The sequence below is a fragment of the Canis aureus genome, chromosome 17, assembly GCF_053574225.1.
Source record: "Canis aureus isolate CA01 chromosome 17, VMU_Caureus_v.1.0, whole genome shotgun sequence".
NCBI classification, from domain to species: Eukaryota; Metazoa; Chordata; class Mammalia; order Carnivora; family Canidae; genus Canis; species Canis aureus.
The window spans coordinates 3,480,771-3,508,593 of NC_135627.1; the positions used below are offsets into that span (position 1 = coordinate 3,480,771).

At 43.3% G+C, this 27,823-nt stretch overlaps 1 long non-coding RNA gene across 1 annotated transcript in view; it reads left to right on the plus strand.

Annotated features, from left to right (window-relative positions):
• Nucleotides 1-17,093, plus strand: part of LOC144287415 (uncharacterized) — a 38,015-nt gene extending 20,922 nt beyond the window's left edge. The window contains exons 2-3 of the long non-coding RNA XR_013355216.1: nt 10,601-10,675; nt 14,895-17,093. This is a non-coding gene — a long non-coding RNA (uncharacterized LOC144287415). The remainder of the gene's footprint in view (nt 1-10,600; nt 10,676-14,894) is intronic.
• Nucleotides 17,094-27,823: the final 10,730 nt, after the last annotated feature.

The following is a 27,823-nucleotide window of genomic DNA, read 5'->3' on the forward strand; positions in this document are numbered from 1 at the left end:
GTTTATCAGTGAGTAGCAGAAATCTCAATCTTGTGCAATGTTTTGACTGGATTGAAAAGGATGCACTTTTGCTGCAAAGATCTGATTTTGCTGCACACCCAGTGAGAGTGTGTGTGGTCTCAGCTACGTGTGGCTTTATCCATCCCCACTCCATCTGTTTTTTGTAGACATCTCTGAGCCACCATTTTGGTTCAGTTGGACTAGCTGCTGTGAAGAAGGGTTGATATTCCTCGGGACTCTAAGTACAGAGTCCCTGTATACTCCTGTGGTATACACACAGCCTTCTTCTTCTAAATGCATGCATGTCCTCACAAGGCTGTGTGTGCAAGTCCAGGAAGGTATCAATCAGCAAATATCAAGAAAATCACAAATGAAAAGATTTGACTTAAAAGAATGTCAGACCACTATGGTCTTTGACTCGCCTCTAAAGTCTCATTGGAAAGGAAACCTTCGTTTTGGCGTACACCATTTCCTCTTCCACGCCTTCACCAGATCAAGGCTTTCCCTACCAAGAACTACAGGCAAATCGTGTTCCCAAGGATCACACTCCTCATATGCACTATTTAGTGGGATGACTATTGTGTATACAAGGAAAAGCTGTCCAACTCCATGTATCATTCACATAAGTCCCATGCTATATTTTCTTGATATCCTAAGGAAGACTTTGATTTAGAGGACTTCACGCAGCTCACATGAAAAGGGACCATTAAGGCCCATAAATGTACATGCACACACCATAATTCATAAGATGAGCATGCGCCCACCTTCTGAGACTGCCAGACATTCCTCCCTAGGAGCTGATCTCTTGATATTGTTTGCACAAAAACAGCACCTCAGTAGTTCATGTGTGCTATAATAGTCATGAATTAGAAGGTGCTGGACTAAGGTTTATCTGTAATCAGCTATTTTTAAAGTTGTTATGTAGGCAATGATTACAGAGAGAAAATTATTTAAATCCATACTATATATCATGTATGTTAAAAGAAAATTTGGCCAAGAGCTAAAAATCAAACAAGAAACTATGAAAAACCAGGAAAAAATGAAAACAAAACAAAACAAAACAAAACTTTACTAATTACAATTTTGGAAAAAGTATGCCAGATAAGAAAGGAAACTATGAAAGAAGTGGTTGACAGGTTTTTACCATAAAAATGTAAATCATATAAAATATGAAAAGCAGCCAAAATGAAAGAAATATGAATCAATAGTAGAGAAGATATTTGCATCAAATAAACCACATGAGAGAATCAATACCTATAATAAATAAAATTGTTCACAGATACAATAACACTACAAGGACTATAATAAATGAAAGAGCCCAGGAAATGAATGGAAAATGTACAATGGAACATAAATGGTGGGGATAAAATGTCTATCTTCCTAGTTATCAAAGAAATGCAAATTAAAGCAAGACTTGCAACCTTTATATTCTTACTGATATTTTTTTAAAGGCTAGCATTCCACACTCTTCGGCCTGTTGGAATATTGTCATAAATAATAGGTGGCAGTATAAACCGACAGGGTTCTTTCTTGGGGAAAGCAGTTTGATAATGTCCCAATGCCATGATTTTCTCAGTCACTCTCATTCATTCAAGAAATATTTGCTAAAAAAAAAAAAAAAAAGAAATATTTGCTAAGCATCTACTATGTGCCAATGATTCTACCATATGTTGGGAATTCAATCATGGACATGATAGACATATTATTGCCTTCATAGTCTTATAGCTATTCTAAGGAAACAGGTATTAAAAAATAAAATAGGGGCCCTTGGGTGGCTCAGTCAGTTAAGCATCTGCCGTCAGCTCAGGTCATGATCCCAGAGTCCTGGGATCGAGCCCCACGTTGGGCTCCCTACTCAGCAGTGCCTGCTTCTCTCTCTCTCCCTTTGCTTGCTGCTCCCCCTGCTTGTGCTCTCTCTTTTTCTGATAAATAAATAAATAAATAAATAAATAAATAAATAAATAAATAAATAAAATCTTAAAAAAATAAGGTGGGTATTCTGCATTAGTGTGGTAGGATTGCTGTAAAAAAATATTACAGGCTGGACATCTTAACCAACAGAAATTTCCATCCTCGCCCCCAGAATTCTGGAGACTGGAAGCCCCAGATGGAAATGTTGGCAGGTTTCCCTGCTCAGTGGGGAGTCTACTTTTCCCTCTCTCTCTGTGCCCCCTCTTGCTCATATTCTCTCACTCTCTCATGCTCTCCCTCAGATGAATAAATAAAATCTTAAAAAAAATAAAAATAATACATATTTTCAATAGCTGGAATACTTTTGATGAAGCACAAGTAACTATGTAATTGATTGGATTATAGGTTGGAGACCAGATTAAATGAGTAAATGAGAGGATGCAGTAACCTGGATTGCCCAGATAAGTTAGAACACAGAGTTGCCTTTGTTATAGAGCATTTAACCTCTCTGGCATCTGGACAATTTTCCCAAGAAAGCAAAATTTTAGCAGAAAATCTGAATAAAACACAGCAGATAAAAAGGGAAGGAGGAAAGAACATTCTAGAAAGAAAGCAGTGAGATGTTAGGGAGGGAGCCACAGGTCCCGGGGGCTCCTCCATGGTGAATGCAGGGGAGATTGCAGAGTCCAAGAGGGTGTGGGTCCTGTGAGGCCAGTAAGTGATGCTGAGAATTTGCTTCTTGATCCCAAGAACAATGGGGAGCCAGCTGGAGAGGATTAGTGGAGCAGAGGCATGACTTCAATTTATAAAATGCCCCTCTGGCTGCAGTAAGCATAATACTGGGGGCGAGGGTGTAGGGAAGAACATGTCCACCAGGACTCCAGGAAGAATCGTGTTATGATAGCTCAGGTGAGACCTGGTGGTGACAGGTTGTCTTCACACTGAGGTATAAACACGCTGGGAGGTACACGAAGTTTCTACATGTGTTTTGGGGGCAAAGGGGAAGCTGTAAAAGACTCACTTTTAAGATCCTTGAATTCCTTATGTAATCCGTTCCAAAGCTGCCCAGCCTGGAAAAAGGCCCACAGTTTGTAGGGACCTAGTTCTCCTCTCTCACTGCCTCAGCCAAGACTATTTCTCAGAGGGGAGCTTGGCTGGGAATACTGCTGGCAGCCGGGGAAACCAGTGCCCTGCCCTGTGGTGGGGGAGTGGGGGGCAGGGGAGCGGGATAAGAAGCACGTGCTTCATCCCCCGCTGAGTGCACCCCTGCTTGCCCAATCTGTGCTCCTCGCCTCACTCCATCACCCCAGTGGGAATGACTCCTCTAAGTTCTGGGTGGGCCTCTCCTTGGGAGCCTATCAAGTCAGGCTAGTGCTACCAAATCCAGATCACACACTATAGCTGGTCATAGGGCTTTGAGGGATTCAAACCACTCCACTCCTTACACTACTCACTTTAGATCTCATTCAATCCTCGCTAACATCTCTGCTGGTCCATGCAGCTTACCTGTGGATCCATTCATCTTCCCTAAAGGACCCCAGTTCCCGGTCCCCATTCTTTTTTCAGGCTATGCCTGCTGCATTTGTTCAGTTACCATCAAAATTGGACAGGGGCCTATGAAGAGATACCCCAGTGCATCACCTGGGTACCTAATATATTTATTATCCAATTTCATTGGTAATAGGAGTCCTAGTTCCTCCTGATGATTGTGATCCATTACATTTTGAAGACAGTGACTCTTTTCCCTTATCTGCTGGTCTCTTGGCACAAGGAGCTTGAAGCTCCTGGGCAGGAGGTGTAGCTGTAGTTTAATGGGATTCTTTGTGTGTATCATGATGAGAGTGTTTCGCCTCTAAACCCACAGAGCCTAGAATTTTGGGGTCAAGAGGAATAAATTCCCTAAGCAAGTCACTGTAGGGGTAAGAGAAAATGGGGCCATTCTAATTTCCACATCTTGGTTCTTGGATGTACATATTCTACATATTAGAGACACAACATTGTATAATGGTGTTTGATTTGGGATATATGATATGTGATAGAGAACGGTGTCCCATTATCATATGGTATCACCTCCAAGATTGCACCTTACCTCTGCCTTCACGAGGCCACCCCATTGCCCTACTGGTCAGTAGTCTTGTGGAGGGTGTGTGTTGCGACAGGATAGCTGGATCCCATGGTTGTTGCTCATTCTTCAGCAGCTTTGCTGTAACATGGGGCTCTTGGTCCAACATGATGTGGTTCAGATGACTAAACTCTTGAGAGTCCTTGGGGAGTGGTGTTGGCTGAGGTCCTGCAGGGTAGGAAAGGCAAACCCATGGTGGAAATACATGTCAATGCCAGGCAAGTTAAGTTGCCATCAATTCTAGAGGAATCAACTTGCTACCAAGAGGCTAGTTGGCCTCCTCCAGTGCTGGTGCCACACCAGCGAGGCTCAGCATTCATCTTCATTGCTTTCAGGCTGGGTACTCTGCAGCAGCAGTAGTAAATTATCCATGGAGAAAGAGGAATTTTGCTGTTGGGCCCAACTAGCCTTAATCCCTGACACCCTGGTACTCCACTCAGGCAGTCATGATACCAGAGCCAAGGTAACCAGAGATTGATGCCAGCTGACATCATCTGGCCTAGCCTTTCTGTTTAAATGGCTGCTTAGTATTTCCTCCATGGTAGATGGCCTCTGGCAGACATTAATCCATGGCCCATAGTCTCTGGTGGACATTAATGCGTGATATGAAGATTTGCTCACTTTGTGACCATCCCCATAGCTGTCTCTTCTTGCATGGTCCCTGAACCCCCTTGTACACAATATTCCAGTATTTTTCTTCCAGACCCCTGACCAAGCAGCCAAGCCATTTGCCACTGCCAGTGAGTCCTGGTAAATTTTTGCCTCGCTCACTTCTCTTTCTATACAATATGGGTAACTGGATAAAATACCCGAAACTGTCCGTGGGGAGGATTTCCCTTCCTCACAGACTTCCAGTGCCAACCTGATGGGGCTGCGGTTCAGTAGCGGTTCATTGTCAGCCTGTACCCATGTGCTAAGCTGACCCATTTTCAGCCAAAACAAGTATTATAACATTTAGAAGTATTTAACATTTAGTTATTAAATGTACTTTGTTGGCCAGTTCTTTATTAACTTCATTCTTATGCATTTATTGGGCTGTGATAAAATTTCACTTCTTGAAAATTCTACAATTTGTATTTTGAACATACTTTAGTGTCTGTTATTCAATAGAGGCTTCACATTCTGTTTAAGGATGGTGCCTTCTAGTGAACTTAGGAGAAGCAAAGTGAGTTCACCCAGATATGCCTAGATGCAGACACCAGGACAGGACTACACGTGCAGGGGATAGATTGTCCTGGGTGCTGGTACAGTGGGAGGGCATGTGGGCCTCGTGCGAGTCTGACACTGATGAAAGGAAGGAGGAAGGGAAGACAGCCTGGGTAGAAGGAGTCTCGGACCACAGAGCAGATCCTTCTAAGGGAGGGTTGGCCAGGAGAATGGGAAGTCTTGAACTAGAGTTGCCGGTGGCTGCGTGTTGCACATCATGGGAAGAGCCTGCCAGGCTTGGTGGCTGTCTGTGAATGACCTGTGGGAGGGGATTGTGGTCATGGACACAGGAGACAGCAGCGGGAGCCCCAGCCTTTCATGGTCCTGCAGCAGGAGGTCTGAGTGGTGCATTTTCATGGCAACCGCATCACCGCGGTGAGGTAGGACCTCTTCCTTGGTCTGCACATGGACACTGGAAGGAACAGCCGTGCTCGAGTCAGATAGCAAAAGCAGACATATCAAAGCTTTGCAGATTACAGTCATGCTTTCTTATTCTTACCAAAAAATCAAACAGGGCTATAAGATTTCATTTCAATGAGTGTAAGCTTTCAGGGAAGACTTTCTCAGAATCATGTCATGTACTACCTAGTATTAAACTTTCCCAGTGGTGTTAGTTTCCATGGATTTTTTGCCTAAACCCATATCTGCTCTGCATGACTATAAGAACTTTACTATGTCCTACCCTAGATTCTCTTCCTGAGAGCTGATCAAAGCATCCTGTGACTGGAGAAAGTTGATGCCCTGGGTTTTGTTGACTTCAAAAGGGTGAGGTTGGGTGCTAATCACTATTAAAGATTCATTATAAGTAAATACTTGTGAATGTACCTGGGCATGTAAGTTGCTATTTTTAGCCTAAACTGAGGTTGGAATATCTGTTTTTGTGTGTGTGTGTGTGTGTGTGTGTGTGTCTATGTGTGTGTGTTTTAACTTTTCACTCAGCTACACACATTTTAAGCATGGAAAAATGGCTTTTGTGATTGATTATTCAGGAAAAAAAAAGGAGGTTTTCACATGCATTTTTTTTTTTTTTTGGAAGGGGACAGTCTGCTTCTCATACTGTGCTTTAGAGCATTTGTATTGTGCTTATAGTCTCCTATTGCTTGGCTCACAATCTTCCAGTTGATGGTAATGGAAAGTCTTCCTATGTTTTAAGTGGAAACTAAGTGCTTCCTCTGAATAGGTAATCACAGTGTAGATCGGAAAGAAGAATTATGCCTACAATAAAACACTAATAAGCCTCAGGAACTATTTGCCATTGCTTTTTCATGTTGCAATTGCCTTTTTGCATTAAATAGCTAATGGCAGGAGTACACAGCTTAAGCTTGAAATAAAAATAATAAAGGACTACAGAGTTTTATAAACATATTTAGGAAAGTCAGCATAAATTCAAACATAAAGCCAAAAATAAGTGGAACAGAAAAATAAATAAACTAGCCCCAAACTGAAGTTTCTTTACTTGAAGTTCCAGCTTCTAGTTGAACTAGGACATTTGGTGGATGCTGAAGAAATTAGCTGTGGGAAGAAGGTCCTGGCACTTTTCTAACACTTTCTATGAATTGTAACTTACACTTGAAATAATACTAAATTCTGGTGGATGTTGTGCAATGCAAATATGAAGGAGATGGTTTTTAAATCATGCAAAAAGAAATGGTGGCTTGATGAAGAGTCAGTTCACCCTATCCCTGAGGGACTCAGAACTTTCTTCCATCATAGTTCCTTGGTTCCATCCTACCTAATACCTCTTGAGTTCCTTGTGGTCAAAGCTGTGGGTGGCCTGCCTCCTCGCTGGGTCCAGTTCTCCTTCTCAAGAATGCACAGACTCTCTATAACGTGGCCACAAATTAGAGCAGCATAGATCCACCTGCAGTTCTTGGGGTGGCTCTTGCTTTACTTAAGCCAACCCGAGGGGCTGGTTTCTCTCCATAGAACTGAGTTTAGGCAAGAGCACGTGGTGCAAACACAGCCAATGATGTCAAACAGCAGATTTGCTGGGTATTTGGCAATGATTTCTTTGCTTTTACAAAACCCCTCAAGGAAGTGAAGGACAATTGCAGTCATGGTATGAAGCTCAGACTCATGCCAGCTACTTTGCAACCACGGGATATTAGAAAGAGGAGCAAAACAAAGGATGGGAAAAGCCTGAGAAGGCTATGCAAGAATAGGAAAAACAACGGTGTCCTTTTGACCTTGAAGAATTTACTAGAGTGTTAAGCTATGGTTTTCATATCAAAAGTGAGAGTCAGCACTGCAGATCAATGAACCAGACTTCGCTGAGTCCCACTACAGTGGAGATGCTTTGCTGAATCCTGATGACAAAACATCCTGGGGGGGCCCAAGATCCCACCAAGGGTGGGTGAGAGTACGAGACCAACCTTCACAGCACTAACACATCATTTGCCTTTTACTCTCCGTCTCATAAGGGTATATGTAGTAAGTGTTTTCCAAAGTTTCTATGACCTTTGATATCACAGCATAATAAATGTAGGAGCAGATATGAGAATCCGATTGCTTTTTATTCACTAAAGCATTTTCAAAAATGTCAAATGGGGGCCATCGTATGAAGAAATGTGTTTTTTGAGTTATTTTTCATAGGTATATGTTATTTATGCTACCATGTAATAGATTTCTTCTTAATTGTAAAGAAGTTCATAAATATTTAAAATTTTTTTCTGAGCTCTGATTTCTAACGCAATAAATACCAGTAGATATGGTAGACATGAACGAGAGCTTCTTGGAATTCTCAATAATTTTTAAAGTGACTTGAGACCAAAATATTTGGGTACTGCAGACCAGAAATATACTTTTTAAATGAAAAAAGAAATCTTAGAGGTCATTTACAAAAAAACACTGATAGCAAATTTAAGGCATTTGTCCAAGTTTTCCCACTATCTCAGGACCCAAAGTGTGCTGATCCAACTTCCAAGTTTGTACTCCCCTAAGTACACTGTTATTGGTGGTAAAGATGTTGGTGTTAGAGCTTCCTGCAGTTTGGGGATGTTGGTTGAATTTCATCTTATTTCCTGGTCATTTGTAGAACCTGGTGTGTCATTGTTCCAACTTCTGTGTTTTAGAACTCCAAGATTTATGGGAGTAATTTTTTTTAAGATTTATTTATTTATTTATTTATTTATTTATTTATTTATTTATTTGAGAGAGAAAGAGTGCAAGGGAGAGAATCTCAGACACCATGTTGAGCATGGAGTCGGTTGCAGGTTTTCAATCCCAGAATCCTGAGGGTCATGACCTGAGCTAAAGCCAAGAGTCGGAATGCTTAATGGACTGAGCCACCCAGGCATCCAAAACCTGCAGGAGTTTTGATAATTGACTTGAAGTCACTTGAATGTTCGGAATATGATGATGATTTTTTTTTTCTTTTTTTACTAAAGTTTAGCCTCCAGATTGGTCTGAATGCCATCTCAAACATTTGAGGCTACCTCAAAGATGACAGCTCTTGGAAGAAAGGAAAGCATGCCATTACCAACAGCTGCCTTCTCGAGCTAGACTTGACCTGTAACTGGCATCATTATAAAATTCATATTCATTTATTCCTAGCTATGAAGTTAATATTGAGCTGTAATTTGGATAAGTTACCTGCTATTAATTAAACTAATTACTGTGATTATGAGACTCAGTTAAAAATACTTTTTAATTTTACAACACTGTGACTTCCTATAGATTTAGGGGAAAAAGAAGGAACAAAATGATGAACACATAGAAATAAAGAAGAAGGGAAAAGGCTAGGCCCCACACACTGGTGATGATTCCACTCCCAGCCATATGCAGAGATACTATGTCTACCTACCAGTTTGCATTCCTCACTGCATACTTAGCACATCTCCACCTTTGCTGTGTATGACTGGAGAAATGGACGTTGGTAGAGAAGATTTGAGAATACAACAGATACAAGAAGTAAGAAGTGCGACCGGCATGGGAAGAAGGGCTAGACCTGATGGGACCGAGTGAATATTGGGGAAGCACAGAGTATCTCTCTGTCTGTTATCTGAGCTAGATAGTATTTGCTTTGACTATGAATATGTAAACCATGATTAGCTATTTCAGCATTGGGATCCATTATCATTCTGTTCATCTGCTCAGCTGTATTGAATACACATTAGGTATTTGAGAAACTTCTTTTGAAAGAATAAACCAATGCTAATGGTAGGCAGAATAATTGCCAACCCCTCCAAAGATATCTGCATCCCAATCTCCAAGGCCTGTGGGCTGTTACCTTAGTGGCAAAAAAGGCTTTGCAGATGTGATTAAATTAAGGGCCCTGAGATGGGGAAATTATCCCGGACTATCTAGGGTGGGTTGCCCAGTGCAATCACAAAAATCCTCATAAAAGGGAGAATTGAAAACGTAAGAGGTCAGAGTGTGATGTAAGAAGGACCCAATTCATCATTGTGGCTTTAAAAATGGAGGAAGAGAACCACAAACCATGGACTGTGGAAGCCTCTGGAAGCCACAGAGATAAGGAGACTGATTCTCTCCCAGAACCTCCCAAGAAGTACAGCCCTGCTGACACCCCAATTTTAGCCCAGGGTGTCCATGTCAGACTTCTGACTTCCAGAACCATTAGATCTTAAGTTGATGTTCATGTAAGCCACTAAGTCTGTAATAATTTGCTATAGCAGCCACAGAAAATGAATACAGTGTTCAGTAAATATTTATTGAAACTGAACTAAAAAAGCTTACAAATATGTAATGTATGATACACTAAACATACATGGAGAGAGAAGAATTTTAATGCCAGAGGTTCCAGTTGTTAAGTTCCTGAATGTAATGTTTCAGCATAGAAGATGAAAGATAGGACTCAAATTAAGATTCAGAAGGGAGAAATTGCAGCCAACCTAAAGAACCAATTTCCTTGTAGCATCTCCTGGAATAGCATTCGGAAAAGACAAAATTAAAAATTACTGCATAAAAAATTACTGCATTTCCATCACTTCAGTATCTTCTTTGAACTTGTGTTTTGGTAGCACATGAAAAAGTAGCTTGAAGCCCATTGAGTGGTGTTTCTTCTGTGCTGTGTTCCTCAGGAACCCTCATTGACTTCTCTGGTCCACAGCTCCTCTGACCTGGTGAGCCTCTGCCTTCAAGAGCTCTACATAAGAAATAGTGGTTTTTAGTAATGAAAGTATTTTGAAAAATGGAAAGCATATCTTTTCTCCCAGTTTATATATCTGGTGAGAAAATGGAGGAACACTGCATCTTTTTTTAACCAAGATAACTTTTATCAACCTACTTCTGATATGTGGTCATAGTAACTGAAATTAACACTGAAATCCATGTTATTGCAAATGCTTTTCTTAAACTGCCAAGAATAATATATTACTAAACACCCTTCATTTTTTCTAATAGCCATATAGATATACTGCTCTCTAACTAGATTTGGAGAAATAGTACAATGCTTTCTTTCTGGAGGAAAAAAAAAAGGTATGTTCCTTCATTATCTTTTGGTTTCTAAAAATAGCTTGGAATTAAATGTCATGTACCTTTGGAATTCATTTTATAAATATACTTGGTAACTAGGAAACTCACATTGTCATTATTTATAATCTAGGAATTCTTTCCATGGTAACTGTTATAAGGTCACAATTATGAAGCCACACTGGAGGCTAAGAGGCTATTTAAGAATTCACCAAAAAAAAAAAAAAAAAGCCTATTCACAGGAGATGGTAATGTCTGATGATCACCAGATGAATGAGGTGAGGGCTTACATATTTAAGTGAGTGGTCACACCTGCCATTCAGCTTGGTCTTCTCTACCATGGACCTTCTTTTGGCCAAGAAATCTTGCCAGCAGTACCAACTCTCATTTTACAACCTTGGAGATTCTGTGTGCCATTTATAGCATTTTCTCCTGCTTGTGACATTAATTGTATTGGTACATAATGGGGCTGCCAAAGCCCAGGATTTAGGAGAGAAGTAGGAAGCAGCCTCTGTCTGAGGCTCAGACTACACAAGTTCAAGTATGGTCCTCCCCATGTCCCAGAGCCTTGCTAAATAGCTCTCAAGAAAACCTGGGGTAAGGCCTCAAGAAATAAGTCCCCATGGTCAGCTTTTGCTCCAATCCCACAAGAGATGGAACTGGGCCCTTGAGGAGCCACACTAATAACACTTGCTCCAAGAGATCTTCATAGTTGATTTGTCCTAATGGGGCACCCAACCTCCCATCAGGAAACTGACAACCCTTGCAGTGCCAACGTCTACCTGACCCCTCCCAGGCATGGGCAGGAGATGCCACCGGGACAGTATGGTGAGAACAGCAGTCAGCGAAGATCCAGGGGTCTAAACATGATGGGACAGTTTTGTTTTTCTTACAACCAGATTTGTTAAGGAGGACTTAACCCCCATTTTGTACATAACAGTAAGGGAAAACAGGTGTCATCAAACACTACAAAGAAAAGTGAAAAAAAAAAAAAAGAAAAGTGATATGGATGAAGAATTTAGAGTATAAAATTCACTGAAATAAAGCTCTCGTAAATGCCAGAAAGTCATACAACTTCAGAAACGTCTTCTTGGGGGTAAAGCACATGGTTCATGAGATTCATTCATACAATGCCATAAAATTGGCGATACCTACCTGATCCAGCTTGGTCCCACTAAAGTTTATGATCCAAAGGACATCAAAAAGCAATTTAAATAATTACCAATACAAAGAAAGGGAAGTAAGCAACACCTTACTCATAATTAAGTAACAACATATAGAAATGAGATGCTATGCTATTTTTTTTAGGCTTTCAGATTGGCAAAGACACTGAAAATTCAGTATTTCACAATGGGACAGCAGATGTCTTCTCTGCTATTGGTAGGAGTGAAAATCGGCAGAACCTCTTGAGAGTATTTGGGGAATACCCCACAAAATGAAAGAGGTATTTACTTTGACCTGCCAGTTTCACTTTGGGACCTTGTATCTTCTCACATCTGTATGCAAGATTTACTTTGTAGCATTGTTTGAAATACTAAAACTGCAAACCCTATAAATGTCCATCAGTAGGGAATTGATTAGTTAAATTATGGTACCTTTAGAAAGTAGAGCTATTTTAAAAAAAGAAGATAGATAAATCTATGCAAATACAGAAATTTATTCCAGATATGCTTTTATTTTTTAAAAGATGCACAACAACATAAGGAATACATTCTCATCTGTACCTAACACAAGAAAAGAAAATATATTTATAGATGTTCACAAACCTAGAAACTTCTGAAAGATACACAAGAAACTGCCAGTGCTGGCTCCCTCCGAAGATAATGAATGAGCAAAGATTGTTTTTTTCATTATAGTTCTACTTGACTCAGGGGAAAAGTATACAATATACATGTGTTTCTTTTAATTGCAAAACTAATTAGTTAAAGTAGCCCATTGACTGATTACACATGCAAGGGCATAAAGAAACAGAAAAGTTAGGAGACAGATTTCAAGACTATATATTACTTGGTGTTATTACTTTTAATAAGTAGCCAAATAAAATTATTCAGGGTATCTATATAGAGAGAACTATACATATACCCACTGAAGATTTATTTGTAACAGCACAATAATTTTATAAATAAAACAAGACAATTACTTTTGGCCATGATAAAGTAATTGGGACTAGCATAGCCCTACCAGCATAAGTGACTCCAGAACTGCACGAAATTGAAGAAGCAACTATGTTAAGCTGTCAGATGACAGGAAGTGCAAGACTGGGTTCCCTGAGAGAAGAGACACACAGCAGTTCTGGGTCAATACAGCTTTCCACGCACTCAAGGCAGGGAAATGGAGCCCCAGGGAAGCAGGATTGGAAGCTGCCAGGTGGCCTGAATTTGTGGACAGGACCCAAAGAGAGAAGGAATGTGTGCCATTAAGAGCCCTAGAAGGTGCCCAGGGTCCTTGCATGTCTGTGGGCAAATACGAAGCAGTGCTAAGTAAGGAGGGACCCCTGGCCCAGGAGAAGGCAGCTGGGAAGCTGTGAGTCAGGGGCGATGCTGGCCTATGGCAAACTGCACATGGAAAGAGGGGGCCCTGCAAGAGACCAGGCATCCGGCCACCACCCAGGAAAGGCCATGTCTTAGAAGAGGGCTGCTCTTGTCCCGTCCCAGCAAATTGTAAAGAAAACCTTGAAAGGACCAAGGTGCCAGGCAGAATCAGAGTGGGCCGTCCCGGTAGTGGCTCTCCACGCCATGTGTGGAAATGGTGCCGAAGAAGAATATTTAGTAAAGGATCCAGCCTCTGTAACAAAGTCCCATGGATTAGATGCCTTAAACAACAAACATTTAGTTCTCATGGTTCTGGAAGCTGGAAGTCGGAGATCACGGTGCCAGCACATTCAGGTTCTGGAGAGGGAGCCCTTTGGAGTTCTGTCCTCACGTGGCCTTTCCTTGGTGCGTGCTAGCAGAGATAGAAGTCTCCTGTCTCATCTTCCTTTTACAAGGACATGAACCTCATCACTGGGCTCCATCCTCATGACCTCATCTAAACCTAATTTCCTTCCAGGGGCCTCAATTCCCAACACCATCACACTGGGAGGTTGGGCTTCAACATTAATTTTGAGAGGACATATTTGGTCCATAACAGATATCCACTATATTGATTAAATAACATGTGCGTGTCTGTGGGAGGAAGAGAGAGAGAGAGAGAGAGAGAGAGAGAAAGATCTGGAAATGTATAACTTGAAATGTTAATAATGTTTATGTTTGTATGTTCTATAAGATCGTGTATAAGAATTTTCCAAAACGCATTTTTTCCCCTTTGGGGTCTTCGTAAATATTATTTCTTATGCCTGGAGTACTAGGTCTTTGTTAGTCATTAGAAAATGCATATTAAAACCACAGTGAGATACCACCTCACAACCAATAGAAGGGCTCATTAAAAAGTGTGTCAACAGATAGTCATGAGGATGTTGATTCCCAGAAACTCATGCATTGCTGGTGGGACCATAAAAGGTAGGACCACACTGGAAAATGACTTGGCAACTTCTTCAAAGTCGAACATAACATCTACTGTATAAACCAACCATTCTATTCCCCAAAGAAAGGAAACCGATGACCACAATAAGATTTATACAAAAATATTTGTTAAAGATGTATCCATAATCATCCAACTTAGAAACGGTGCAAATACGTATCAACATCTGGAATCACATCAGTGTCCAGGGAGGGAGACTCGGGGACCTGGAGGGCTGGGAGCTCCAGGGTTTGTCATTACCTGGCTTTGCACTATTAAAATTATTTACCATGTGCACATATCTAACTTGGAAATGTTTGACTAAATATAAGTTGCCCACAACATGATGGAACATGCCAGGGCTTAAATGAGGAAAATCTTCAGTATCACAGTATGTTTGCAAGCCAACTTTGGATTCTCTTTGAATCAACAAATTTGTGTTTAGAAATGTATCTGAGGGATAACAAGAATGTCCTTTAGAGGTGGTTTAAATATCCAAAAGCTGTAATGACAGTGTGTCATTACAAGTGCCGCCAAGCCACCACTCAGGTAATGGTGAAGAACACTCAGCAGAACACTCAGAATACACACATGTGGTATGAGACACAAGAGGGGTATTTGTGTGTGGCGTCTGGAAGGGTGTGCTGTGAACTGCTAATAAGGAATTTGCCCTCATTTTCTAGGAGAACAAGTCTAAATTCTCTAAAAGGCTTCTTTTCTGTCTTAGTTCTTAGAAAGCTGTGGCCTGACGATGTGTGCTCACAGGACTGGCTTCTCTCCAACCTTCAAAGCCTCAGCCTTGGTTAGCTGCAGCCAGGCCTCTTTTGGATGGGCCCCCAGCCCTGCCTGCCCTCAGCACTGTTCTCAGCCGCGGCTCCGAGCACCTTACTCACATGCCATTTATCTCCGTTGCTAATCTGCGGTGATGCAGCCAGTTTGGATCCCTTCCCCACCCTCTTCAGTCTGAGGCTGGGTGTCTGTCTCGACCGCTGGGACACCCAGTGTGCAGCTGCATACCTGGTACATGATAAGCACACAGCATGCACCTGCCACGTGAGGGAAGGAAGAGAAGAGAGAGCAAAGCTAGGTACAGGGCAGGTGTGGGGGGCAGGCCAGGGCTGGTCACAAAGTTACCTGCACTGAACCCACAGGTGCAGGAAATGAAACCACCTCTGTATCTCCAGTGACTCTGCCTTCCTCACAAGCTCTTACCATCTGGGCTATGGGTCTGAATGTAATCAAATTCGTTGTACTCAGTAGGGGATTTGACCAGCCTCTGTTGGGCACCGAGTACCCCTAGAATAGTGTCTGGCACATTTTTGGCATTCGCTAATCATTCTTTGAAACACTGGAATTAGGCTGTTTTGAGTAATTACTGAGTCTTTCAAGATTTCCCTCATCTTCCCCTTGCTGAGTTCCCAGGTGATGCTGGGGTGCTTGTCTTCACACTGTCTCCTGTACAGCCCTTTGGCTTCTGCAGCAATTTCCCTTGTCCCCCCCCTCCCCCCCCACACACACATGATGGAATCTCAATGAAGCCTGGGGCTGGCCCACTCTTGCTTTATCCTCTCACAGCTCTGGGTCCAGACAATGAGTCATCATGACCCTTGCTGGTCCTACAGAGTCCTTGGGGATCCACAGTGCAGTGCGTGAAGGTCTGTTGGGTAGCTCTTGGCTCTAGGCTTATCTGACCTCACAGCAGTCTCCTCAGGCCGAATGGACTCTTTCAATATCACCTGGCAGTACATAGGAACTTGGTTTCCTGGGAGCACTCTTGGGAGAGCCCAGCCTCTGTCTGACTGACCGACATGAGGCCTCATTGGATTATATTACTTCAACGCCTGGGACACGGTGTGGAACAGCTTCAAGAGTGAAGTCCTTACAATGATACAAATCCAAGCTAGAAAGAATAGGTGTGTTGAAGGTAGAAAAACAGATGTTAGAACCTATACTTCTTTGGCTTTGTTATGTATTAAATTTAGGTTAGAAATTCTATGTCCACACAAATTCTAGTGGCATGAAGCCTATGATAAGGTCAAGATTGCCATCTCTCTTAGGCTTAATTGTGTTAATTGTATTTGGTTAAAATGGATGGAAAGAAAGATGACTGACCTCCCCATCTTTGTGGGCATGTGCACGTGTGAGTGTGCAAGTCCAGGTGTGGGTGTGCACACGCGACTGTGCATGTATGTGTGCACGCACTTGTGCGTGTGTGCCTGTGAATGCTGTGCTATGGTTGAGACCTCCCCACAGTTATAGAACCAGATGAGAGGACATTTTAGATGTCCGCTTTTTAAAGCATTCCTTCATGAAGACCAAAAAAAAAAAAAAAAAAAAAAAACCATCTGAACACAAAATATCAGGCAGCAGAAAATTAATCCAACAGGCAAGACAAATAAACCCTAACTTCTGCTTGTATTCACAGATTTAACTTATAATAATAAAACTACTTGAGAAATTAAGGCAGATGTCGTGCTGCTGTTCAGAGGTGCCTGGCTGCTTTATTTAATCAGCTTATCTAACGAAACTGAAGAAGTGGCAGGACACACAGGTAACTGATATGCTGGTGATGCTGGTGGTCAGCCAACTACGGAGATCTTCCCATGCGCCCTTGGACGGGAAGCCCGGAGCCCACCAACTCCACTCGGCCGCTCTGGCCTCCCGCACTGTGCCACCTCTGCTTGCTGGGATGGATCCACTACACGGGGGGACGGGGACTCCAGCCCAGAACAAAGATAAAGGATGGCAGTGTTTCTTTTGTTGTCTCTTCTGGACTTTCATTGCTAATCTCTGTCTGTCTGTCTGTCTGTCTCTCTCTCTCTCTCAATATGTGCCCACACATACATACATATGTCCATGTGCTACAAATACATAATTATATGCATTACATATAGCTGTATATAAAATATGTTTTATGATTCCAAAATATTTTCACATACATTGCTTATTTTATATTTTTGCAAATGCTTGACTTGGAATATTAGGCAGGTACCAATTTCTTTGTTATTTATAATTTACCAACTAGGAAGTCCAACAGCCCTCGGAGCCTATTACAAGGCATTAAAAAGTAAGTAGGAACCAGGCTGGAAAGAAGAAACACAGAATGAAAGGAAAATGAAAAATTGTATCAGATAAATAAGATTGAGAATGTGCAAAGGTTTGAATAGAAAATGTACTATCTAGGAATCTGAAGGTTTTAAAAATCTCACTGCTTAATGAGAGGAAAACATAGGAAACATTGGCTTTTGTTTTCCAGACAGCAAACTGAGACACAGGAGGACCTAGAGCTATTTTAAGGTCACATGACCAGAAGGCATCTGACTCTCAGTTCACACCTGGGTCTCTGTTGGGACATTCGTGCTCTTTCCAACAGACCCTGCAGTGAGGCTCAATGCTAAACTTACTAGCTGCTGATGTAGGCGAACCTACTCCTTAAAAAGAGCAGCCACTTGAGTCTTGATAACCTAGTGCGTCATTGCAGTAATGTAGACTGTCTTCTAGCTCGAAGAAAATCTATATGACTGAGTTACATACAATTGGGTTGGTCCAGATAATGGGTACTGCTTGCGACAATGGCCAAAATGATGGAGTTGGGACAGCCACATTCTAATTCAGGCAGATAAGTAGAGAATACACTGAGGAAAATGTAAATTTCCCAATGGCAAGAAATGTTTATCTTCTCTGGGCTTCGCTGATGTCTTAGGCATGGAAGCATTCACAAGCAGGAAGCACACAAACTGCAGACACCTGCTGGACAGACAGAGGATTTATTTGTCTGCCTAAAGCATTGTGAAACATGGCCTTAGGTAGGATGAATGTGCTGTCCCACACATGCCTGGGAAATGTCCCCATTGGAGCATGTCATTGTGTGCAGACTGGTATGGGTGGTCAGAAGCTGTGGTGTGGGGATCCCTGGGTGGCACAGCGGTTTGGCGCCTGCCTTTGGCCCAGGGCGCAATCCTGGAGACCCGAGATCGAATCCCACGTCGGGCTCCCGGTGCATGGAGCTTGCTTCTCCCTCTGCCTGTGTCTCTACCTCCCTCTGTGTGTGTGTGTGTGTGTGTGTGTGTGTGTGTGTGACTATCATAATAAATTTAAAAAAAAAAAAAAAAGAAGCTGTGGTGTGTCTGCGAGCAGAATGCTACTTTGGACATAGCCAGACACCGAAAACTTAACGCACTTGCCCAAAGGCTGACCGCTTCCAGACTGGGAAGAATTTACATCACAAAGGCAGGCTTCTGGCTCCTCTGAGCTCTGAGCACTCCATAAACCACATGTTCTCAGCTGTGTCAGGTGACAGGTGTCCATCAGGAATAATTGACGCACAGGTTCTCCCTTTGTCAAACATGCTTCCCCAAGCCCATACCAGGCAGGTCAGCCCTCCTGCTAGCTATCAGCCCTAACTGAGCCATCTTTCCAGGCTTTTCCATATCCTCCTTTTCCATAACTCCAACTCAACTCCTCCTGGAGCAGTAGACTTAAATGGATGCATAGTAGGGTCATTCTTTCTCTGAAAACACATTTTTATTCCCAGCTCACTGGAAGTGGATTCTTATTTGATTTGTTATTTTGCTCAACAAGGATAAGAAGGAGTCATTGCATGCACGAAACCAATCTGCCCTGGACATGGAGCCTCTTCTTCAACAGGTAGCTTCTGTGAAGAGCTTCAGCAGCCAGTGCCATCCCCTCAGAAAGGAGTGCCTATGGCTTTAAAGCTCCCTCTTTTCATCTTTTAAGAATTCTATCATTTTTATCATCTACAGAAATTCATCGACTCATTCATTGTGTGTTTCTCTCCATGTCACTGATAGCATTGAAAATCAAATTCTCTTCCTCTTTTGTTTTACAAATACTTTAAATTTATTTTTGTAGCATGTATCGAAGCCCTTTAAAATGTCTATTTTAATGTAGCAAGAATTTGATTCAATATGTTAACATCATTTCAAATGCTAATAGCTTTATGAAAATCTGGTGTTTGTTTTCTAAGGAAAATAAGACATTCTATGGATAAAAAATATTTATACCAATTTACCCAGGATGCTCCAGGGTGATAGAATGGTCCATTACACCAGGACACATGAAAAAAGCACTAAAATGGGGGTCACAACTCTGAAAATAAAATCAGAGGAAAAAACCCAGCTGGAAATAACCCCAAACATAACCTCTGTTGTGTCATATGGTGTGAGGCATACCTGACTTGTTTTCTTTTTTTGCTTCTAATTTTTTAGTGAGAGGCTATTCTACAGTGAGAGATAAGCCTCATTAAGAATTATGCTTCATGGGGCTCCTGGGTGGCTCAGTTGGTTAGGTGGGCACCTCTTGATTTCGGCTCCCGTCGTGATCTCAGGGTCATGGGATGGAGCCCTGCATCAGGCTCTGCATTCAGCAGAGAGTCTGCTTGAGAGTCTTTCCTTCTGCCTCTTGTGCCTCCTCTCCAAATAAAATAAATAAATAAATAAATAAATAGATAGATAGATAAATTAATAAATAAATAAAATCTTCTAAAAAGATTATGCTTGACTTGTTACCAATGAGAGCGTGTCAGTAGTTGCAGGACAGTGTAAACTGACAATAGTGTTTGGAATATGCCTTAACTAGCGTGGTTATAATTATCCAGACCACTTTATATTTTACGTTCTGCGTCCACACATTTGTGTGTTAGTCCTAGCACCAGCTGTCCAGGAATCAGGGACCCCAGGTTGGGTCAGCTCTCTGGCACCCCCCAAGTACCTCAGCCATACCCCAACCCAGGCAGGGACAGGAGCCTCAGACAGTCTGGCCCTGGGGGTTTCTTCCTGTCCTGAGCTTTAGTCTCCTTCTGTGTGCCCTTGTGTCCATGTGATCTTAGAAAATAAGCCCAACTGACTTCCACTGCAGAGTGGTTCACGTGTCTGAGACAACTCTCAAAACATTTTGAATTTATTCTTTCCCAGTTCCTCCCTTTCTGTAAATAGAAAGATTCAAAATTTTCCCGTTACACATTCATTTTTAATTGGAACATGCATCCTTAGAGGCTTCCACGCAGGAAACCTCCCTCTCGACTTCCACTGTAGGCAGGCAAAGGTGTGCGTGGGTGTGATTTTGTCTCTGCCAGCCTGATGTGGCTGCCTGGGGTCTGACCTGGGAGCAGAGATGGTAGGTGCTCTGTCTTTGTCCCTGCCCCTTCCTCAATGTCTCTCTTCTTCTGTCTCTCTCTGTAGAGGCTGTACCAAGTTTCCAGCAAAGAGAAGCTCTGTTAGAACTGGCCTCCTGGCCTGTTGTGGAAAGGGTTGTTTTAGAAGTTGTCCGTAAAGCTTAGCTCCAAGCCTGGACTTAAAGCTATTTCACTGGTTCTGCGAAACTCAACAATTCGCTGCCAATAAATTCATTTATTTTTATGGATATTGGCAGGAACCACTCTCTACTATTTACAATTAGGGATTCCGACCACTAATTCTCTCTACGGAAGAGCTCCCCAGACTTTCTCTGTTCATGGCACCCTAAATGCCTTACTGTTTTTCATAACATGCTGAGGCCAAGAGAAATATCTAACAGTATATATTTATTAAATACATATGTGTACTTAAAATTTATTAAACAGTCTCAAACATCTTAATGAGTATTTATATCCTGGCAATTTAGTTGTTGCTGAAAAGAAAATAATAGAGAAATATTGAAAGCAAAACTATGGACTTCACTCTTAAATAAGCATAATCCCTTGCCGAGGGAAGTGCACACCTGTTGGCCACCGCACAACTTGTTTAATCTTGGACTGGATTGAACACAGCGCCCTTTTTTCCTGCACATATTGACGTTCTCGTACAACTTGCTTTCTTACACAAAAGCCAAAAGTCTGGCCCTACTGAGATATGATGTCATCAAATGAAGAGTAACATGAGCTAAGGTTGAGATTGAATTACTGAGCTGATAGTTCATGAGATGGACAACAGATGTGGAACATAGCTTCCCTCAAATGTGCAAAATATCCTGTGTCTCCCTGTGTTTCCTGAGGCTCACCAGAGGCCTCTCAACACACAGTTTAAGAACCATAGCTCTAGGATAACATAAGGTATCATCGAAATACATGATACAAGATAATGTACAAAGTAGGATTCCTCATGTATTCATCAGGCATGTGCAGAGTGCTGCCCTATGTCCTAGCAGCCCGGGATGTACAGATACATAGTTCTGCATTCAAGAACCTTAGAGATCACTGAGAAAATAGCCATCTGCCGAATCTGAAATACAGTCGAGTCTTTATTTTTATGGAGGTATGTAAAAAATGCATTGGGAACACAGGAAAAAAAAAAAAAAGAACCAAACTCTGCATGAGAATCAAGAAGGGATTTATCAAAAAGACAACACTTGGAAAGAGATGTAAAGAATGAGCAGAACATGTGTCAGTTGGAAAGATGGAAGGAGAGCATTCGGGATGGGGAGGAAAAGATGCAGGAAAAGGGAGTGATGTGTTCTGGGATCTCACTTGAGTCAGGGATGGAGAGGCAGCGGCACAGGCAGAGAAGAAGCAGGCTCCATGCAGGGAGCCCGACGTGGGACTTGATCCCGGGTCTCTAGGATCACACCCTGGGCTGAAGGCGGCGCTAAACCACTGGGCCACCAGGGCTGCCCCATCACAGTGGTTCTTAACTGGCATGAGTTTGTTCCCAAGAGGACTTTTGACTGTGTCTGCAGACATTTTAGCTCATCATAAAAGGGGGTGGCTGCTGAAAACTAGCAGGTAGACTCTGAAACAACCTGACATGCACAGAACACCCCTGGCAACAAGGAACTACCAGGCCCAAATTGTAACTAGTGCTGAGGCTAAGAGCCCTGGACATGGGAGAGACTAGTGTGACTCCTGAATCGTGACGATAGTCCAAAGAGGATGTATCTGAGTTGATAATACATTGGTAGAGATTAAAAAGCAATGGCTGTATTTGCAACACTGTTTAAGGGGTAGAATCCACAAAGTTAGGATTTTTGATGAGCTCTGGGGAGAAGGCTGCCTTTAGGATCAGGCTCAGGTCTCTGAGAAGAGCTGCAGAGTGAACTGTGGTGCCATTCATCATAGCAGGGAGAGCTCAGCGACAGCCTGGGACTGGGTCCGAATGAAGCTGGTCCTCCTGGATTCCCTGTGCCTGGCAGGAGCTCAATATCTGCTGAATGACTCAAAATGGATTTTAGAGGTGTTTGAAAGTCCCAGGGAGAGAGATGGAGTTGCAGTGCTCTCGACATCTATCACGTCCCTTTTCTTCCTGTCCATGAATAAAGGAAAATTTCTATTTATACATTAGTTTACTCGTCTATCATTGATCTCTCCCCTCTAGAATGTAAGTTCCATAGCAGTGGGGATCTTGTCTACCTTCCTGGTTGCCCTCTCCCCAAATCCTGGAACCATGCTTATCACTGAGCAGGTGCCCCCCGTGTAACTAGGATGAACATGTGCACGCATCTGGACACGTAGGCATGCGTGCAACTCACAGAAGAAACTGTACAGAACTTGGTCAAGTTCCAGGAAAAGAAAATAAATCCTTGAGTAGGTGTCTCACCTGCACTGGGCATGATCATCTCGGAAAAATATTAGCTCCTAAGAGGAGAACCGATCTTGGAAACCAAACCAAACTTGAGAAATAGCCAAGATTCAGCATTCCAAGTCAGAGAAAGGGAAAGTCTATAAAGGAGTTAAAGAAGGAGCAGTGAGAGATAGGGATAGAAACCCAAAACAAACAAAAGCCAGGTAGAGAGTGAGGGTGGCCAGCCGGGAAGGAGAGCAGGGCAGAGGAGTGAGCGCATCCTTAGGGAGCCGCCGCATTACAGCGCCCGGAAGGGGAGGCACCTGTTCAACCTGCCTGGTGGAGATCATCGGCCACAGGCAGAAAGGTTATTCTAAGCCTTCCACCCTCTAGTCCATCACGAATGTCACCTGAAACCCCAACCCTACAAGACCCCGCCTGCCTGCAACCCCAGCCAGGAGCCCCTACCGGCTCTTCCCACTGGATCTTGGCCTCCTGCACCCCCAGCCCCCACCCGGCACATCCACACAGGGTCCTTCCTCTGGCTGAGGTCCCCCCTTTGCCTGTCAGTCCCTGGGGCTCCTGTAGCCATTTCTTCCCAGGGATTCCTGGCCGGTCCCCGTGGCACTGGCACGGGAGGGACTTGAGTACCGGCCAACTCTGTGACTGCCCAGAAGAGAACCCCAGATCAGGGTGGCTGAGGAAGCGAAGGCAGGAAGGAATTAGAGACCTGTAAACCATTCTTCCTGGGAGTGTGATTCTTTCAGAAAGCATAAGTGTGAAGATACTGATTCTACCAAATATGTTCTCCTGCCGTCCACATTCCTCCATCTTGTCCTCAGACAGAAGCATCGAGAAATCCTATAAAAGTGCCTACACAACCCAGATACTATTATAACCAGGGGTGAAGCACACACTGGCTGGGCACTTGCCACGAGCCAGGCCATGAGCCCCTGTGGAAGCGCAGCCCGCATTAGAGGCTTATGGAGCATTTGTCAAAAGGAAAAACGAATGACTTTTGCAAATGAAGAGCCTGGCTTTAGAGAGATTCAGGAACTTGCCCGAGGTCTCCCAGCCACTCAGGAAAAGAGCAGCTGTGCCGCAGCTCCAGCTCCAGCTCCAGCTCCAGCTCTGAGATGCGAGATACGGCTCTGATTTCCTGACCCCTGCCGGTTGCGGGTGGTCCAGGCACTACTGCTGTCTGCAGAGGGACTCGCCGGCTGCCTGGTTCGGACCGTGTTTTAGGATTTCACCCAGACTCTCCTCCCCAGCCTCCCGCTCTGGTTCTTATAGGAGATCCATATTCTCTCTGTAGGTGACATGCAAGCAACTGAACAAGAGCCGGGGAGGTCCCTCTGAAACCTGATGGGTCAGGTGCTGGGTCTTCAGGAGGAGAAACCGGACCCACCCCTTGCCCAGGCTGCCTCTTTTGTTCTTTCTCAAGAATCCCGGGATCGATAATTGAAGGAAGCCATCTCCCATGCAGCACCGGTTTTCGCCTTCTCACAGATAAGAGATTATTTCCTGGGTCTATTGATTTTGAGATTCTTGAGAACAGAGTGAGTGTCCCCGCGTGTGGGAGTGTGTATGTAGGAGAGTACACTTCAAGTACACTTGAAACTACACTCATGCACAGTGGTCTGTTTTTCATATATGCCTCACAAGCATCAACTCCATGTGAAAATTTCAGTGCTCAAACTGCTGAGATCAAAGACTCCTTGTTACTTAATAATCCCAGTAAAGCCCCTGCCCACGTGGTTAATGGAAGCACGTCATCCTACCAGCCTGTTAAAAATGATATAAACGAAGTATAGAAAATGCTCTGCAGGGAACAGTCTCAGGCTGGTCCCTTTAGAGATGATTGAGATGGACTAATAAGCCTCTTTCATGTCTAATTGATAGGAGTCTAATTATAGAGCTGCTCCATTCCAGCGGTTATCCTCATCTGCCCACGTCGCCGCGCCGAGCCTGCACCCCTGCCATCGTGCCACCCTGCCTCCACTCTCACTGTCGCCTGCGTCTTCTCTCAAACTTCAATAGCCATCCTTTTAGGAGACGTGTTGTGATTTGCAAACTTCTCCACAGCAACACTGTACATTTAACACAGAAGGAAGAAATCCGAGGGAGAACTCTTTGCGTGTGACTAGCCTAAAGGAAGCTTCGTGTGGGTAACTAGAGGGCAATGATACAGAACCTCAACGTGTGACCTCTCCACGGAATCTCTGACCCTGCTCTTTGGTCGTGCCTGGCTATGACGTATCGCAGTCACGTGAAACATCTGTGCCAACACTTAGGACTATTGTAGAGAGGATGGGGGGGGGGGGGGGAGTGTATTACCTAAGACTGTTGGTAGCCTTTGCCCCTACTGAAATTCACCAGATTTCACAACAATCGAGAAAAAGCCCCGCAAACCACAGAATCCTCTGGCTTGTTAGCTTTAGGCGGGCACGTGGGGAACACACCTGCAAATTCAGGGTGCTCTGGGCGGATATGCCCAGCCCCCGACGGCACACTCTGGGAGAACTTCTGGAGCCTGGGGAGTGTTTTCTTTGCTTCTTTCCAACCAAACAGCAAAGGAGATCACCTGGCAGACAGATAAAACAGCTTGGGGCAGGAGGCAGAGCTCCTAGACATCTTCGGGCAGTTGCTGGATCCCTAGGAAAGTGCTTCTCCCCATCCTGCGGAGCCCCCGGCGGAGGGGTGGCCGCACAGGGTGCCAGGGCGTCTCTCTGCACCAGGGCTGCCCTGTCCTTGTCCTGCTTTCACGTAGTGGAGTTTTGAGACCCATTGCCACAGTGACCACGTGTGTCCTTTACCTGCATTGTCTTTGTTTTCACACCAGCTCTCACCCTGTTTAATTTCCTCAAAAGATGGGAGTGGCGGTGGTAGTGGGCTGGCAGACATAAATATTCAGCCTTGAAGACGCACGCTAATCAAACAATTTCCCGATGTCGTTTGCATATTTTGGTTAGTAACAGATGAAATTAACTCACCAGGCGATGTTTACATGCGCACTTTCATCACTGGAGAATTTTTAAATAGTGCACTGAATGAGATACATTTTGTTACACAACGATGCTACATCCAGATGGGTATTTCTGTCTAAAGTGTACCCTGACCCTACTGAAAAAAGGAAAGAAAACAAAACACTCCCGCAAAATAGTTTTAAGTGTGTTTTAAGTGTGGCGTGACTCCTTGGGCCTATTAAAGCAGTCTATCTCCTCAACAAAAGATGGAATCAACACAGAACAGGATTGGAATTATGCATGTCATTTATAATGAACCTCATTATACAAGGGGGCCTCGTTCTATTATGAACCACTGCAGTTTACAATCTTATTGCTATTCAGCTTTGAACAATGACAAAGAAAAAATCCCCTACCCCATGTCAGAGCTAATCTTTTTTAATGCTCACAATTTTGTATTGTTTGCATATTTCCCTCAAAGAGAATTTCCCTGCCTTGTTCTTTCCACCCAGCAGCCTGGATCCCATACCTTACCCGGGTTTCATGTGTCTTTTACTTCTCTTAAGAAAAGCTACAGAATTCCATATACTGTTGTGCTTCTGAGAAGTAATAGCACAATGGCCACCTCCACAGTGTAATCTGACATTATATTTATAAACAATAAGGCCCATTTACCATTCCATATAAGCCTCTAATTCCGTCAGGGGTGTTTATGCGCCCTCCTGGACAGAATTATAGCTGGGTGCACATTATGTGGCCCAATGCTATGTTGTAGCTGTTTGCAAGGCTCCTAGATTTTAATAAGACTATTCGCCATCAAACCCTTTTTCTGCACATTTTTATTACTCTGCAATAAATACAGAGGGAGATTCTGTTTGGTGCACGCATATTTTGAGGCATTTTGGAGCTATTATTTTTAAGCACCAACCCATAAATTCCAGAATATTGTTTTAAATGCCTGAGCATTTCCTCCTGGCGTGGCACTCATTTCTAATGTAACACCCTGGAGACGACACATGTCTACTCGGAGCTGTTTACCTGGGGTATTTGTCAACATCATGTATTTACCTGCACTGAGAAGTGTCATGTCAGGGCTTGTGAAGAGATTAGCAAAAAAAAAAAAAAAAAAAAAAAAAAAGAAACAATCATCCTTGTTCTAGAAGAGGTATTTGTCTGTAAAGTGGCTGAAGAACTGCCTGTCCCTGTCATGCAAGAAACTGAGTGTTCACAGCACCCATGTTCAGGAGCTGAAGAGATGGGGCGAGGAGTAGGTGGGAGTAGACACAAGGTTTCCTCTGTAGTGATGAGGAAGACTAGCTGTTAGGGTTGCACAACCCTGTGACTTTACTGAAACCCACAAATGGTATAGTTCAGGGGAGTGGAGTTTAGAGAATGAGAATTATATCTCAATAAACATTTTGCAGAAAACAGGTATCAGATAGAGCAGGGCCAAGTTCAGAATTCTGAGGTTCTTTACTAGGCATCCTTTCAGGGTTTGATAATTAATGAATTAGTGGTTTCCTTGTGGGTGTGGGATTTGTTCAACAGAAATAAATCCAAATAGCACCCAGTGTGTGCACACGCGAGATGTGAGGCTACAGTATTTCTAAAATTGTGGAAAGTGTCTGCTAATCTAAAGCTAATCTGTTTCTGCTGTGGAAATGTGAGTGAAATCTGCGATTGGAGATGCTTACTGCCCCCACTCCTCTCAGAAGTGGCCCTTCACCCTTATTTGCCACCAAAAAGCTCCAAGTAAAGCAAGACATCTAAATAAAGAATACTGAGATTGGGATCCCTGGGTGGCGCAGCGGCTTGGAGCCTGCCTTTGGCCCAGGGTGTGATCCTGGAGACCCGGGATCGAATCCCACGTCGGGCTCCCGGTGCATGGAGCCTGCTTCTCCCTCTGCCTGTGTCTCTGCCTCTCTCTCTCTCTCTCTGTGTGTGTGACGATCATAAATAAATAAAAATTAAAAAAAATCTTAAGATAGCATCATGAATCATTTTGATACCATCAAGTATTAGGAAAATAAAAACTGCTGAACATTCATATCAAAAATGTGTCGATAGGGGATCCCTGGGTGACTCCGTGGTTTAGCACCTGCCTTCAGCCCAGGGGATGATCCTGGAGTCCCGGGATCAAGTCCCACATCGGGCTCCCTGCATGGAGCCTGCTTCTCCCTCTGCCTGTGACTCTGCCT